This window comes from Cryptomeria japonica, chromosome 1 (assembly GCF_030272615.1).
Source record: "Cryptomeria japonica chromosome 1, Sugi_1.0, whole genome shotgun sequence".
Taxonomy (NCBI): Eukaryota; Viridiplantae; Streptophyta; class Pinopsida; order Cupressales; family Cupressaceae; genus Cryptomeria; species Cryptomeria japonica.
The window spans coordinates 682,598,342-682,615,698 of NC_081405.1; the positions used below are offsets into that span (position 1 = coordinate 682,598,342).

At 36.6% G+C, this 17,357-nt stretch overlaps 1 protein-coding gene across 3 annotated transcripts in view; it reads right to left on the reverse strand.

Moving 5' to 3' along the window:
- LOC131044849 (protein translocase subunit SecA, chloroplastic) overlaps positions 1-17,357 on the reverse strand; it is a 169,748-nt gene that overhangs the window by 123,584 nt on the left and 28,807 nt on the right. The window lies entirely within an intron of this gene.

The following is a 17,357-nucleotide window of genomic DNA, read 5'->3' on the forward strand; positions in this document are numbered from 1 at the left end:
GCACCATCTTGTACAAATGTAGACATTGATACCTCAAGCTGATGCAAAGGTACCTCACTGCTGTCATGAAAATCAGAATTGCTAACCTCTAAATCAGTTGCCTCTTGGGAAATCCCCTACACGGAAGGTGAGGACAATTCATTATCCAAAGTTGTCCTAATGTCTCCTTGAGTTGAATCCACATGTCTAACAAAACCATCACATAAATTCTTGTCCCACTCATCGGAACTTGAGGGCATCAAAACATTCTTATGTAGAGGTACATTACCCCTAAATGAAAGTTCTTTGTCCATTCCTGATTCCTGCACCCTTCATTCTTCTTTCCTTCTTTGCCACTGATCTGAACTTGTAGCTACCAAGTTATCTTCGTCTGCTCCGGGTACACCCATAAATTGTGTGAATGAAAGGAGCTCACGTATCATCTTAGGAAGAGAACAATAGTGATGATAGCTGCTCATAACTGTATCATTAAATATCTTGGCAGGAGGCATCCTACTTTTACGTGTTGGAGAAGATGAAACTTTTGAGTGCCCAATTTTAGTTATAGCCATGGTATTTACCTGTAACTAAACTAATATCCCAACGGATACCGGAGGTCAAAATAAAGTTTGTTCTCAACAATTTTGGGACTTTGGCCAGCGTATTGTCTTACCAGCTGTCAACTGTAAGCATAAATGTGTACGCTGACAACTACCCAGTTGCTAATATGAATTATCAAAACCTTTTATCAAATACCCAGATGCTGGAATGAATTATCAAAACATTTTATCCAGTACCCAGATGCTGAAACGAATTATCAAAACTTTTTATCCAGTACCCAGATGCTGAAATGAATTATCAAAACTTTTTTATCCAATACCCAGATGTGGCAATTTCTCATAAACCCTACAGGCTGGCAGGATGTAGGCTCTGATACCACTGAAAGATCCCTGATGGATCCCCTTGCTGATCTGCTGTAATTTTTAAAATAATAAACTATATTTTCCTGTGATTTTGTTGATGGTCTTACAGAATAGAGAGAAGTTGCAAAATGTTTGGTTTCTTTTCCTTTTCTTTGAATATATAAGCAAGTAATGAATAAAGAACAGCAAATAAGGAAGGAAACTGAAACAAGTAAGAACATTCAATTAAATCAGAATTGATACAAATTGTACCAGGCAGATTTCTAATTTATAATATCCAGATTATTCCCTACGCATTGGGGATGTGCTTACATCCAATAATGGCACCAACTGAAGGGTAGATGATGAACACAAACCAAGAACACCAGCTATGGCTGAATGAAAGTCTTCACCACTTCCAGCGTATAGTGTACCTGCTGTAATGGTGGCATCAAGCTGAAACAATCATGCCCAAACTAGGAAATTCAACCACCCTGCTGAAACCCTCACCAAGCAATCTGAATCTCCACAAGGAATAGCGCATACACTCTGACTAATAATGCCAATGCCAAAAGAATCCACTGCCAATCAATAGCTGAGGGCTACGTCCCAGCCAGTACCAATCATGGGGTTTGCGTCCTAGATTGAAGAATTGCTCTACCAGAGCAAAATTGCACCAAACAAGTTTTCAATATGTAAAAGATAATGAGAAATTAGGTTTCCTTCTCCTTATATCTCTTTCCTTCCAAATCGAACCCTAAAGATATATGAAAAGTGCGCTTTAATATAAAGTCATATTTCCCAATATTGGGCGCCCAAGAATAGAGAAAACACCACTTTTTCAATATAAAATAACTCTGAGCGCCAAAAGGACCCTGGCAAGTGAAAATCATTTAGAAAAGTTCAAGACCTTTCCAACAAGCTATAACACATGGGCATACGAATCCAGATGAAGCCAAAAACCCCTTATTACTCCGAAATGGCTATAGACAACCTTATTTAAAATATTAAAACGCTAACTTAGGAAATATTTAAATATATTAAAAATATAACCCAAATAGCTACAGAAAGCTCGAAACACACCAAAAGCCTAAAACTGAACCTGTCACCTATCTGTGACTGACGTCGGAAATCATGGATCAACTGGCAGTCCCTTCCCTAAAATCTAGGGATGCTCCTAGAAACTAGGGAACACACCCTGTCATCCTGAAACTGAAACCATTTGAAAGGTCATGAATAACCTCACGACTGGCAACTGTCACGACCTCCTAAAATTTAGGGATATCCCCTAAAATCTAAGAACTGCTCCAAACTGGCTCCAAACTGCCTGTAAAGCCAAAATCCAGTCACTATATGCACTGAATGAGTCCCAATCAACCTCTGATAGCCTACGAGACTCCAATGATAGGCCAACTCTTCCGTCTCTAATGTCCACTCTAGAAAGGGGACATGACAGAATTTGAAGACAAGAACAATTTATAGTAACCTTTCTCCGGAAGAGAAGAGTCTAGAGGCTTGTGTATGGCCTCAGTATGCCACAGCTCGTGGGAAAGAGCAATAATTCTTTCTGGGTTCTCAAGTCTCCTGTTTTCCAAACTCCAAACAATATTCACCAAGATGTCTTTTAGGATGTGGAAATCAGGTGATGGAGAAATCAATTCTGAAATCCTCTGAATCCTCGCAAAGGAGTAGCAATATAGTAAAAGGAAAAGTGTCCTCAAAAAAAACATTATTGGAAAGGAGAAGAAAAAAGATCAGTCTTTACTCTCTGGAAAGTATAAATCCCTTGTCAGACTAATGGAGGACTTGAAGATTCAAAGCTCATGGATGAAGACTCTGTTATGGATGAGGTGCACAAGATAACAAAAAGCAAGTCACTTTCTTGTAATGGGCTAGTATGGAGGGCATCAAAGCTGAAAAGTTGCAAAGTGGACACCAGTGAATCTGTAAAGGGCACAGTTGAACAGCTAAAGGGGTAATCAGTCGAATATCAAATCAGTGCTGCATGCCATGAAAGATCCACATCAATCCGCATCTTATGTAATAAAGGCAGCTCACATAATAGGTGTGCAGACAGTTTTTTCGATGCTACTAACTTAAGCTATTAATGAAAGATCCACATCAATCCACATCTTATGTAATAAAGGCAGCTCACATAATAGGGGTGCAGGCAGAGTTTTTTCGATGCTGCTAATACTTAAGCTATTAATGAAGACCTGCAGTCTTTAGAATTTGACCTATTGTATATGACGGAGAAAAGTTGAGGTTTACAACAAGCACAACCCAGAGAGACAATGGTCCTGGAGGGCAGGAAAATTGATACCATGTGTGAATGTGTTGGTTTGGAACCAAAGGTATTCAAGATGTAGCAAGTAGGCCTTTCCCTAGAAAAGCCTTTCAAGGCTGTTCAGCTGGATGAGCAGCCTCCTGCAATACTGATGTCAAGTGATGAAGAAGTGAGAGACCAATGGGATAAGTTTTGTAGTAGCTACATAGCCACTAGCTTTTAATTTATGTAATGTTTTAACTTTAAACTTGGAGCTTCTCTTCTCTCTTTCAAGATGTAAGCAGCCATTTTTGTTTATATATTTTACTAGTATGGCTTTAATCTTTTTTACCTTATCAGGAAAAATTAAAAACTTATAGAATTACAATCCTAATTTATTAAACAAACATTACAAAAATAAAATATAAATAATTTTTTCACATTCAGAAAAAAAAAATAATAATGCTAGGTAGAAGTTAAAAGACATAATTACAAAAACCTAAAATTATAATTACTAAAAACTAAAAACTAAAACTAGGGAGACAAAATAAAAATTAATTCTCTAAAAAATTATATTAGGAAAAACCTATAATCATAAAATTATAAATAGAAGGCAATTGCTATATATATAAAATCCTAGTTTTGGATTGTCAGGCTAAGTGCTAAATGCCCCATCAACCCACTCCAAGCCTTCGGCCTCTGAAGTTCTTTATTCAACAAAACACCATTAAATTGGCCACTGGCCTTAAATTTATTTATTTTTAATAGATCACAAACCAAGATAAAATACCAGCAATCAATCTCACAACAACAAATCCCGAGAAATTCCATGCCATGAGCTAGAAATAAATTTTTCTCACATATCAAAAATTAATTGAACCACAAGACCAAGATTCAAAGACAAGATCAAGTAACAATATTGCAAACCACAGTTTACAAGATAGTTATCTTGGATACCACTAACAGAGGAACACACTAATTATAGAGCACATTTACAGATTGAAATATAAATCCTTACAGTAGAGACTTGTTGTGACGTTTTCACACATCGCCCCATTGCAAATGGAGACCCCCTACTTTTTAGGCCCTCCCGGTTTTGGGGGTCTTTTCGCAGCAGTCTTGTCAGTCTCTCTGCTTTGCAAGTGTTTGGGGGTCATATTGGTCAAGTATGCCTTTCGTTTGAGCAAATTCAGCTAAGCCTAGGGCTTGTTTTGTTTCATTTTTCAGTTTATGCCTTTTATCCTAGATTTCAGGGGTTTCTATTAGGGTTTTGCGAAAACTGAACATACAACTGGAATCAAGACCCTTCAAGGGACCTCACAGTAAAATTTGAGCCCAAACAGAGCAACTTTCTATTTTTAGAAAGTCCCTATTTTTTAGGGATTTTTCTGAGTCCCGGAATGTCGCCGTTTTGCCAAAAATCAAACTTACTATTTTTAGTAATTTCTATTTTTAGTAAGTTTCTATTTATAGTAAGTCATTCATGCGTCATGTTTTAGGCTCTAACTCTGACATTTTGGAAAGTTTCTATTTCAGGAAAGTCTATTTGTGGCAGGATCTGGCTAGCAGACAGCGAAGAATCAACATGCACAATCACTTCTAAATCTGGAAAGTTGAAAGCAGACAGGCAAGGGTCTAAAATGGCTAAGTATGAGAATCATCCTTGAAGTGGAAGGCACAAAATTGTTCAAGTCTGGAAAATCCACCTTCAAACTCCCAAAGTGGCATCTCAGCACAGACAGTGGTCAAAATTTGGCTAAGTTTGGATCTCCTATTCCAGAAGAGGAAAGCAAGCATGATCATCCAAGTCCAGAAATTCACATCAATCCACCAATGTCATCCTGATCCGAAAATGGCCTGAAATTTGACTAAGTCTGGAAATTTGGAAGATCTTCCAAAATATTCCTATGGACCTGAAATCACTCTCAAACATCCTGACAATATATATGAAATATAACTTAAAGTATAAGAAAACTTATACTTAAATGTTATATTTCATATATATATATATCCTGACGAAGAGCCTGAAATGATGGAAAAATCCATGAATCCATGAACGTGGTGAAAATGCGCCCAAGATTGGGCTGGGGCGCTGAATTGAAGATGCCATTCACAAGTGCAATAATCCACCTCTCCATGGACAGAGCCAAAATGCGCCCAGATCTGGGCTGGGGCGCTGAATTGAAGATGCCATTCACAAGTGCAATAATCCACCTCTCCATGGACAGAGTCAAAATGCGCCCAGGTCTGGGCTGGGGCGCTAAATCCAAGAAGTCATTCACAAGTGCAAAAATCCATCATTCCATGGACATGGCCAAAATGCGCTCAGGCATGGGTTGGGGCGCTGAATCCAAGAAGCCATTCACAAAAAGAAAATTCATGAATCCTTGGCGTGGTAAAATTTTCACCGAAGCAAAGAATTTGAAATTTTGCTTTAAGGCACGGAATCCAAGGAGTCAAGGAGGAATAAAAAGCAGAATTCCCCTCAAGCAAATTTTCAGTTATGTTATTTTTAGACATCAAACCCTGACCAAATATGAAAAATTTTATAGTTTCGGAATCGTGGCAGAATTCTCCATCCAATGAACCTGACTCCTAAATTTTAGGAGGATCCCTAAAAAATAGGGATGTTGAAAAGGAGACATGGACAATTCACAAAGTAATGAATTCCTTCCTTCAAGACAGAATTCCAGGAAAGATGAAAATTTGGCTCTAAGTAATGGAAATTCCTTCCTTCAAGACAGAATTCCAGGAAAGATGAAAATTTGGCTAAGTGTTGGAAATTCCTTCCTTCAGGACAGAATTCCAAGAAAGATGAAAATTTGGCTAAGTATTGGAAATTCCTTCCTTCGAGACAAAATTCCAAGCAAGGAAGAAATACACCCAAGGATGAATTGAACATAAAATTTCTAAGGCAAGGAAGGAATTGGGGATGAACTGAACAAGAAATTTCCCCCTAGGAAAAAATTTGAAAAATCCATTCTCGGGCATCAAATCACACCCAAATTTCAAAATTTTTACAGATTTGGATTCGTATGAGAATTTTCTCTCTCCTGGACCGTGGAACCCTAATTTGGAAATTTTCCTAAAAAATAGGAAATGTGCAGAATTGATGAAAAACCTTCTTCAAGCAAGGAAAGTTGAGGAGACTTCAAGAAAATTCTTCCTGAATCGAATTTTCCCTCTCCAACAATTCCAAATGTGCAGGAGCGGATATACGACGGCAGAGTCCATTTGCATGGCGAGGATCTATTGAACGCATGGTAGTATGGTGGCGCATTCATTGCCGGAATATTTGACCAAATGGCAACCCGGTCATTGCATGTTGAATTTATGGTAGATTCCTTTTGCATGCAGCCACTGCATGTGGAAATGATGGATCATTTACGACATAATGGGGTGATTTTTGCATGGATGAATGTTCAACGCATGTTGGGCGAATTTGAAGGAGGTGATGCATTTAATGCGCAATGGATGCTATTTTAGGCTCTTTAAATTAAATGTATATGGGCATGATGGGTTATTAATTGGAGATTCCCACCTTGTTGCATCATGTGTGGAGAATCTTTTAGGGAAAACCCTAATTAGGGTTTGCATGTAATCATGGCCCGAGGCCTATATAAAGGGGTGACCCCCTCATTTGTAAAAGGAGGGAGCTTTGTATGAAATTGTTGCAATAAGCTTTGAGATAATAACAGTGAAACATTGTTCTTTGATGGTGTCCACTTAAGTTATTTTTTTAAAGCTTGCATTGTTATGGGACTTTTTCCCGTGGAAGAATTTGTAATAAAGGAATATATAAATTTCAAAGTAATTAAGAAACATTATTATAATGAAAGGGTGTGACTTTTTTAACCACCCTTGGGGTATTATTAAAAACCCGTAAATTACTAGAGAATGGGGGAGGAGGCACAGGAGAAGAATACAATACACAGAAGGATAAATTGAAAGGAGCACAAGAGAGGGGATAGTTAAGGTCTGGTGGTTGGGCATTGGGCATTGGAGAAGGGGCATACAGTGTGTGTCCAACTCGGGGTACAGCGTACACCTGGGAGTGTCCTGGCCAGGGCTGTGTGTATTTCATGTTGTGAAGGCATGTGGGGTTCTGTGTAAGAACCGTGTTTATTTCATGCCGTGAAGGCATGTGGGGTTCTGTGTAAGAACCGTGTCCTCTTGGAGTGCTCCCTTGCCTGAAAACCCTAGACCTCTAACTAATCCTTTGCGTGCCAGAAATCAGCTTCTTCTTGATTTACAGATATGTATTTATCAATTTTGTTTATAGTCATTGCCCTAATGTTTCACTATTATTATTATTAATGTTTTACTATTTAAATTATTGATATAATTGATGTTTATAAAAGTTCCTTCTTCAATATATTTTTTTTTGCATAGATATATTGTTATTTTTTTAATGTTTATTTAATATAATTTGAGAGTAACTTATCTATTATTACATTAAGTAAATTAAATGATTAATAAATCACCTTACTTTTAAAACTATTTACTATTTACATTGGGCGAAAAGGTGAATTACATTTGGTATCAGAGCCAAAGTGATCTTTAGAGGCAAAAATAGGATTTACATAAATGATAGGATTAATATATCTTAAAAATTTTACTTATAACCATATGATAACTTTTACTTGGAAAAGAAATCACAATTTAAGTTTGCCAACTTTTACCTTGAAGAGAAATTACAATTTAAACTTGCCAAACTTTGTTAGCATGGTAAATTGATAAATTAAATATTTTCAATTAATATTTCAAAAAAAAAAAAGATTGAACAAAAAGAAACTTGAAAATATTTTTTCTTCTTTTTACCTACGATCCCATAAGCAAAACATTGAAACTAAATATTAAATCTGCAACCCTATTGGTATGGTAAGTTGGATTGGTCAGAGTGATAAAATTTACTAGCATGTGTAACATTTCAAATTATAACGCAGTAGTAATCTACCCTTTATAGTGACGAGATTTTTAAAGCAACTGTAGTATGAATGAATCTTTATCTTCTAGCCTGATAAAATTTGAAATCGATAGCGACTTCTGGTTATTCTTTAATGAGATTTTTTTTAACTACTACATAAAAGTCCCTCAATAATTTAAAACTATTAGCAAATGAAATCCATTGGAGTCTTATGTGTAAAACTAAGACAAACACAAATGAGCTTGGAATAGAATAATAAGTCGTATTAAATTGATTAAATGAACACGAGACAAAATTTCTTGCCTAAAGTATAGAACAAAATTCAAAATTACAGCCAATATTTCATCTGAGAAATAGTTATTCAAACATTGGTACATTCCTTGCTTCATGAGTCACAAACTCACCATTAACACTTTAATTTAAAATTTTGTAAAAATTAAGTTGCACATGTCGAAACCGCCTTGAAGCCAGAATAGAAGTTATTTATTTGACGAGGTGTTCACATGACAAAGATAATAGTATGATATTTGTATGCAAAAACAGAGTTGATGATTGATGCAATTGGTGCTATAAGAAGGAAAAAAATAAAAAAAATCTTTTCTTTTTTTGTGCGTAGTCTAGTCTTGTTTGTGGCTTAATTGAACAATGCGGCTAGAAATTATTGAATTAATTGGCCAACAAAATAGATGTGTGCAGCCTGAACCATTCCTTAAATTTATTGAAGACATGTCCACATTATCATAGCAGATGAGAACTCTATATATGAGGATTTAGAATTAATAATTATTCTTCACTATGGTTTTGAATCTCTGCATACAAAGCTATGACATGTCAAGTGGAATGTAAACAAAGAAAGACAGGAAGTGAATTGATAAGAATAAATGACCATGGAAGTGTGTCTTACCTCATTGAGTCTGTGCCTAAAGTGGGGTAGTATTTAAAATAATTAAAATAATAATAATAATAAATTTATCATGCACAAATTTACTTACATTAGTATTAATTTATCAAACTTTTAAGCAAACTAATCCAATGATTATAGACAATAGATAAGAATATAGAAATGTATAAGATGATGAAGGGTTTCATAATGCTATTATTGTTCAATGATGATACTATGATAGTGTGCAAATAGAATAGGGAACGGTCATAAGTACTGAAAAGGTTGATGTGAGATTTAATTTGAATTTTTAAATTTTTAAATTTTAAGTTCAAGTTTTCATGTAGAGGCAACTAGGTGTAATTCCACACATGCAAATCTTATCTAGACTAGCAAATGGAAGATTTGAATCAATTTTTATGGATGAATGATATAGCTAAAAATAATAATAATAAATTATACAAGTTTGAAATTTTCACCTATATATATTTTTACTCCATATTGATGTATGTGTGTATTATTATGAAGATACATAAAACCAACAATCAACATGGAAAACATTTAAGAATACAAAGATGAAAAACAAGTGGAGAACAAGTGTTATACCCTTCTAAAATGAGTGTTTTGTTAGAAATTTGTAAAAGATAAAATAATGTTATAAAGAGAACATATTACACAATAAGAAAATAACTATAACTTGCTACGAGAATACCCTTAATAAAATACAATTAAAATCAAGAAAGAGATTATGTCCAAGATAAATATGATAGGGATTTTCAACTATGTGAAAATATGGAAGGAGAGTTTAAGGTTCTTACTATTCAAAATGGTTGATTAAACTCCCTTTAGTATGGAAGTATCTATGAAACTATCATGCCAACACATAACCCATTAATGGAACATTAATGACATATATAAATCCCCCTTAATTGATTGTATATAAAGGGTGCATGAAGTTGTAGTAGTGGATAATGTAGACATGGTAACATTTATGAAAGTATAAATCACTAGGCAAAGTAAATCGTCCTACCCAGATTGAAATTAGAAATTGTATCTTCTTAGTAGATGCTCCACATTTTGAAAACCCCCTTTTTTTTGTATAAGGTATATACATGAAGCTATAGGTTACATCATGGGCCCATAACCCTTAGGTCCCAGGATCACTTTTCTCCTAAAATTAGTCAAATATTTTGCTATTAGAGTACATTGGTTAAAATGATATAATAGTTTACTAGATTTAGAATTAGTATGTTTCTCGTACTCTTAGACATGAGGACGTGTGTATTTTTTACAAGGGGAGAAATCACCTCTAAAATTTCAAATACTCATTGATCTTTCATAGTGAAAAAAAAAGGGCTATGAAAAAAATATATATAAGCAAGGTCTTGGCTTATCTTCACAAGTTATAATCCATCTCAAGGTTAATAATATTTTGGTAGATAATAGTTATATACTCAAATTAAAAAAATATTGTACTACATTTTGAAAGAAATGGGAAAAACAACAAATAAAGTGTGTATGGTCTCTTTGAATCATAAATCTTACTAGGGATCACTACTATATAGTTTTCTTGTAAATTTTACCATGAATTTCCTATAAAAAACAATCTTTAACCATCATTAGAAGGTACCAATATCCTTGTCAAGTGTCATCTCATCAAACATCCTTGGATTAAAATAAAGGAATGATTAAACCCAATATTATGTTTTAATAATTTGATATTTTTTTAAATATTTTTAAGATGCTTGGTAAGATTCCTATATTTTAATTTATTTTGTACTTTTTTATTGGACTTGATCAACCCAATAACTTTGTACATGTTTTTCATTTGATATATGAAGGATATTCATGTAGGCTAGAATGCATGAATACTGTCATATCGTCTTGGAATGTATGTTGAGTCTATAGATTGTATTTTTATAAATTATGGGTGACCATATATATAAGACATGCATGGTAAGTGTTGTGTGCTCACAAAAGGAGCTACATGAATGAGTAAAATGAATAAACACATAAACTATAATAAGTTCTCCAAATGCATGATATTTAAAGATGGAACAAAAAATCTGTCAAGAAATCTAACTCATAAGCCACTTCGCCAACTCACCTGATAACCCTGAATGGCCCATAATAACGTGGCTTGAGTTTCTCCGAGCCCTTCTTCCTAAGAGAGGACTATCTATAGGGCTGCAACATCAGATACACCATATCCCCAATCTCAAAAGATAGCTCAACCCTCCAATGATCAGCATATTGCTTTTGTTGGTTCTGAGCCTTCTAAATGTTCTCACGAAGAGCTCTCATGATATCCCAGTTCTCCTGTAATAGATCCCCAGCACTCGGTACTCTGCAATGGCTCAACAATAAATCCAGAAAAATAGGAGCATCATAGCCATACAAAGCTCTGAAAGGTGTTAGCTGGATAGTCATGTGGTGAGTGGAATTGTAACAATACTCACAAAGATGCAACCACTTCACCCAAGCTTTTTGCTGCCCAGAAATGTAGTTCTGCAAGTATTCCTCCACCCATTTATTAACAATCTCGGTCTGCCCATCAGTTTGAGGATGGTAGCTAGCACTCGGAGTGAGCTCTGTCTCGCATAGTCTAAATAACTCCTGCCAGAAGTTACCCATGAACCTACTGTCTCTATCACTGACAATACTTCGAGGTAGCCCATGCAATTTGAATACCTCACGAAAGAAAAGATCTGCCACCTATGCAGCTGAATAAGTATGTCATGATCGGGAAGAAGTGTGCATACTTAGTCAACCGATCTACTACCACAAAAATGTTGTCTCTCCCCTGAGCTTTCGGCAAGCCCGTAATAGAGTCCATAGACACGCATTCTCACTTCCTCTCAAGAATAGGAAGTGGCTGAAGCAACCCAACAAGGTAAGTGTGCTCTTGCTTGTTTACTGACAAACAAAGCACTCCCTGACATACTGAAGAACATCAAAATTGAGACCCTTCCAAATGAATCTCTCCTATACCTGCCTATAGGTCTTAAAGTACCTGGGATGACCAACCATAGGTGAATCGTGTAAAGATCTCAATACCTTTTTCTTCATATCTAAACTTGGGACTAAGAATATTCTCTCTTTGTAAATGATGAGATCATTCACAAGAGAGTACGTGTTGTCCTATACTGTCCCACCAATAATGCCAGAGGCCCATGGATTCTTGGCATACTCTGCTATGATCAAATGTTTCCAATCCTCGAAAACCTCTACCATGGAGTTCAAATGTGGACAGCAAGATAAGCCATCAGCAACAACGTTCTGAGTCCCTTTGACATAGGAGATGTCAAAATCATAAGATTGTAACTTGCTGACCCACTTCTGTTGACGTTCATTTAGATCTCGCTGTCCAAGGAAATGTTTCAAGCTGTTATGATCAGTTTTGACACAAAACTTGCTGCCAACTAAGTATTGTCTGAACTTGGCCATTGCATGCATGATGGCCAACATTTCCTTTTCATAAATACTATAGCTCCTCTCATGACCCCTTAGCTTCCTACTCTCAAAAGCTATAGGATGATGATCCTGCATAATCACTGCACCAATACCCTCTCCGCATGCATCACAATGAAGCTCAAAAGGTTTGGTGAAATTAGATAAGGTTAGAACTAGACATGTAGTCATCAACTGCTTGAACTTCTCAAAACACTCATGTAATAGAGGTGTCCAAACAAATGCACCCTTCTTTGTCAAATCAGTAAGTGGTGCGGCACGCCGTGAAAAACCACTAACAAACTAATGGTAGAAGGCACATAAACCAACAAATCCCCTGAGCTAAGTCAAGGTCTCAGGCATAGGCCAACCAATAATGGCACAAACCTTATCAAGATCCATGCGAACTCCCTCTCTGCTAATTATGTGACCCAAATATAAAATTTCTGCCATGGCCAATGCGCACTTGGACTCCTTAGTGTACAAGGACTCCCTGTCAAGTATGCCTAAAACAGTATCCAAGTGAACCAGGTGCTCCTCCCAAGTTCTACTGTAAACCAAAATGTCGTCAAAGAATACCAAAACAAATCTCCTCAACTGAGACTGGAAGACCCTGTTCATAGTGGACTGAAAAGTAGCTGGTATGTTGGTTAAGCCAAAGGGCATAACCAAAAACTCATAGTGTCCACAATGACATCCGAATGCAGTCTTCTCAATATCCTGCTCTCTGACACTGATTTGATGATAACCTGTCCTCAAGTCAATCTTAGAGAAATAACAAGCTTCGTGAAGCTCATCTATCAACTCATCGATGCGAGGGATAGGATATTGGTTCTTTATTGTCTTTTTATTCAACATCCGATAATCAATGCACATCCTAAGTGTACCATCTTTCTTCTTCACCAAAACCACTGATGAAGCGAAAGGAGACTTACTTGGCCTTATGTGTCCCATAGCTAAAAATTCTATGATGGTTTTCTCAATTTCATCCTTCAAACGCTTTGGGTGCCAGTAAGGTGTAATCATGATGGGCTCGGTGCCCTCTTCAAACTCAATGATGTGCTCTATGCCTCTATCAGGAGGTCTACCAGGAGATATGTCACTGAACACCTTTGTATGCTTAACTCTAAGCTCCTGAACCTCTGGATGATAAGGTGTTTTATGCTGCTCCTCATATGTAGGCATCAATTTACACTCTACTGCCCACTCCACCATGTCATGTTTGACAAGTCTCTCCATTCTTTTGAGAGTGATTATCTTCAAGTTGTTGGCCTTGATAGCTTTAAAAACATGATTAGTTCCATCAACCCTGAATTTCATCTCCATATCTCTAAGGTTGAGTGTAAATTCACCTATTGCATGAAGCCACGTTATACCAAGAACCACATCCATGTTTCCCATGTTAACCACATAAAAATTAGCTTTGAAATCATAGTTATTGAGTTTCACAGGTAAATCTGGAATCACTCTTATCACAAGTGAGTGTTACCATCGGCAACTTTCACCCTTATACCTTCAAACTCTTGAGTTTGAATACCTCACTTCTCCACCAACCGTGCATCTATGAAATTATGAGTTGTACCTGTATCAAGTAAAGAGATGACCAACCTACTCTCTGAGATATTTGTGACCATGACCGAGAGCTTTTGAAACTCACTAATATAAGATTCCAAGCTGCCCATTTGTTTCAGCTAAGCTAAATCTCTGAAATACAACTTTGGATCTCTTTTGTCAAAACGCTCAACCAATCTATCAATGAATTCTTGGTAAGAAGTAATAAGGTCATGATGCAAGGTAACCATCCCATGGTGCCACCAATCATAGGCAACCCCATCCAAATGCAAAGCTGCAAATTTAATGGCATCCTCTTCTGACATAGGACGTAGGGTCAAGAAGGTGTCCAACTTACTAATCCAAGCTCTGGTTGTGACTCTACCACTGCCATCAAAAGCAGAGAGTGTGAGCTTGTTGATTGCATATTTAAGATCATTAGTTTTATTCCAAGGTTTCATGTCATTCCAATTCCATTTCCTACTATGTTCCCTCTTCTGACTCATGAAACTGTCAAAGTTAAGATGTTCCTTTACTCTTGGTGGTAATGCATCCCACTCATCATGGAGTGTCATCACGTTATCTGTAAAGACCACCTCATCTTCCTCCTCAGCCACGTCCCCATCTTCAGATTCATTTCTCACGAATGTAGGGCGTGTAGGCCTATCATAGGTGCATGTGGGAGTCACTCTTACCCTTGGGCGACCAGCAATACTTCCATTGTCTCTTCTTGATCTTGATTATGTCCCCTAGGAATGGTGAACTGTTGTACGGCTGTAGCCAACTGTTGCAATACATTTGCTACCTGTTCCTATCCAGCTACTAGACCCCTCATAATGTCTCTGGCTTCTTGGTCCTCAATATTAACAGGCTCTCTATGTGGCTCACCATCATTCATGTCTCCCATGTTTTCAAATGGTATTTCTTCAAACTAGTACTGGTTTCTCTGTAACCCAGGTCTCCTCCGTATGTAAAACCTGTGAGGCCCAAACTGACGCTGATGCATAAGAACCTCTAACCCTCCAGGAAGGCAGGATCAGAGCTCTGATACCACTATAAGAACCTTGTTGGTTCTAACTCTCCTGAAATACTATTGCTGATTTGTTTTTTGGATTTTCAAGGGTTTTGAACAATTTTAAATAAAAAATGACAAGTGCACTAAGCAAGAATTGCTCATAAAGCTGAATAGATACCAAATATAGGGCAATTGAATCTATATTATGAATTAGATAACTGCTGCAAATGAAACTAATACATAAAACATACCCGTAGGTCCTCAGCTTATTTTAAAGAAAGAATTCTGGAGTTTGTCAGCCAAAACTAGGAAACTGACCAAAATAGACGTACAAGTCCAAAGTACAATTTCTTCAAGCCAAAAATGAGACAAAACCACATGCATATGTTGGACGTTGGGAATGGTGCAACCAATTTGCAGAATAGGAAGGCGTTTCAACCTCCCAGACAAAAAGTCCCTTTCCTGGACCCCACATGCCAAGCCTGAATTGTATGGCCAGCAACTGGAAACTATACGGCTGCTTATTGAAATGAAGTATGCTGCTAAAAGGGACGTCTAACCTGATTTGCCCTTTCCTTATTGAAAAATCTGCAATATCTGAATAAAAGAATCTCTGTTAAAGCACAATAAGACTCCTGAATGAAGCCTTCACAATTGCAATAATTCAGTTGTTCTTCCACAACCTCACAATCACAGATCCACGAAGGATTTTCGTTCTCCAATGGCCAAACCTCTTAAACCCTTGGCAAAGAATTCCACAGAGCAAAATACAAGCAATGTCAAATAATCAATAATAGAGGTTGAATTGCTTGCTTTGCCTTAATAAACCCCAAAAGGCACGATTTCCAAGAAGTATGCCCAATTCAATTTTTTACACATTAAAATGTATTTAATTCACTTTGCATAGTTTATTAATCAACTTGGGTGCCCAATTTCACTTGAGTGATTTAATAAAAAACACTTTATAATATTTAAGTGGCCTTAATTTTAATAAAGTCACTTTTTGACTTTATAATATCCATATAAGTTAATTTAATAACTTAACCACTAAAATATTAATATCTCCTTCAATATTCAGTCTTTTGATGTGCCGTCAGAAGATGGAGTCAACATTGAATAACCCCCATGTGTCCAGGTGCCCTCACTAAAGATAGCATTACTGCCAGATTGACTTACTATAAATAGTAAGTTCCTCAACTAAGCCCACACACTGACTGCTAAGGCCCTAGAATTGAACCCAAGACTGAACTGAAGAAGTGGAACTACCACTGAGACTCTCTATCCAAACATGTTAGCCTACGAGAGTCCAAATAATAGGCTAACCCATCAGTAACTGATACTGACCAGAGTGGGGACATTACACAAAGAGTATCTTGGTCCATGGCTATCAGCATACTTGTTGGAAATAGAGCCAAATGCTTGTGGGGGAAGGATGTGAAGAGTGAACCTATTTGGAGAAAATGAAGAAATGGGAGGGATACAAATTTGATGTCCCCCTTTAAAAAATCAACATCACAAATTCTGATTGGGAGAAAGGAAAACTCAAGTTACCAGTATTCAGAATTGGAAAAATAAAGTAAAGAAAAAGTACCTAGGCGCTAGACCATTGAACTTGCCTTGGTGGAGTAAATGGGCCTCAAGTATGGGGCTGAGTCAGCAGAATCGCACAAGCTGAAGGTACAAAAATGTCCTCCAGATTGATGGTCTGTTTTTAGTTTGATCTTGGCAGCTTCTTGATACTTGTGGGTAGAGGAGGTATAAGACATCATAGTAGCCTATTTCAAATCACAAGAGTCGAATGTGCTAAATATTGCTTGTGAAGAAGTTAAAATGTAACCTTCAAGCAATATGCAATTATCATTACCATTTCAATGCAACTGTTCAAATACAAACATATATTGAGGCTTCATACTTCTGTTCATTAGGGTCAAGCTCACAATAATTAATGCACTAAAAACTAAACCTCGTAGTTGCCTCAGAAAGAAGCTTGACCAATACTATTGAATCAAACCAAAGAGATTATTATTCCACAAAAATATAACCATCAATAGCTGTAGATCTATTTCATTACAATCAAACATCTCCCAGTTTAGTTCACATCGACAACTCTAGTCATGATCGTGGAACATCTTTTATAATTAGAACAATGTGGAAAAGCAGTCAAAAAGCTGTAAGTTGACTAAAAAGAAAATCCGAACCAGATATACTCAAATGGCATAAATTTATCTCCTAACTAAGGTTGATTTAACTGCTTACTTTCAGATATTATTGGGATGTATGCATATGCTATGCACTAAAATTGTCTCTAGAACAGATCTTAGAGGGAATATAGTTCTCTGACCTAAATTGCAAACAACTTCATGTACGAGTGGGATCATACAAATGTG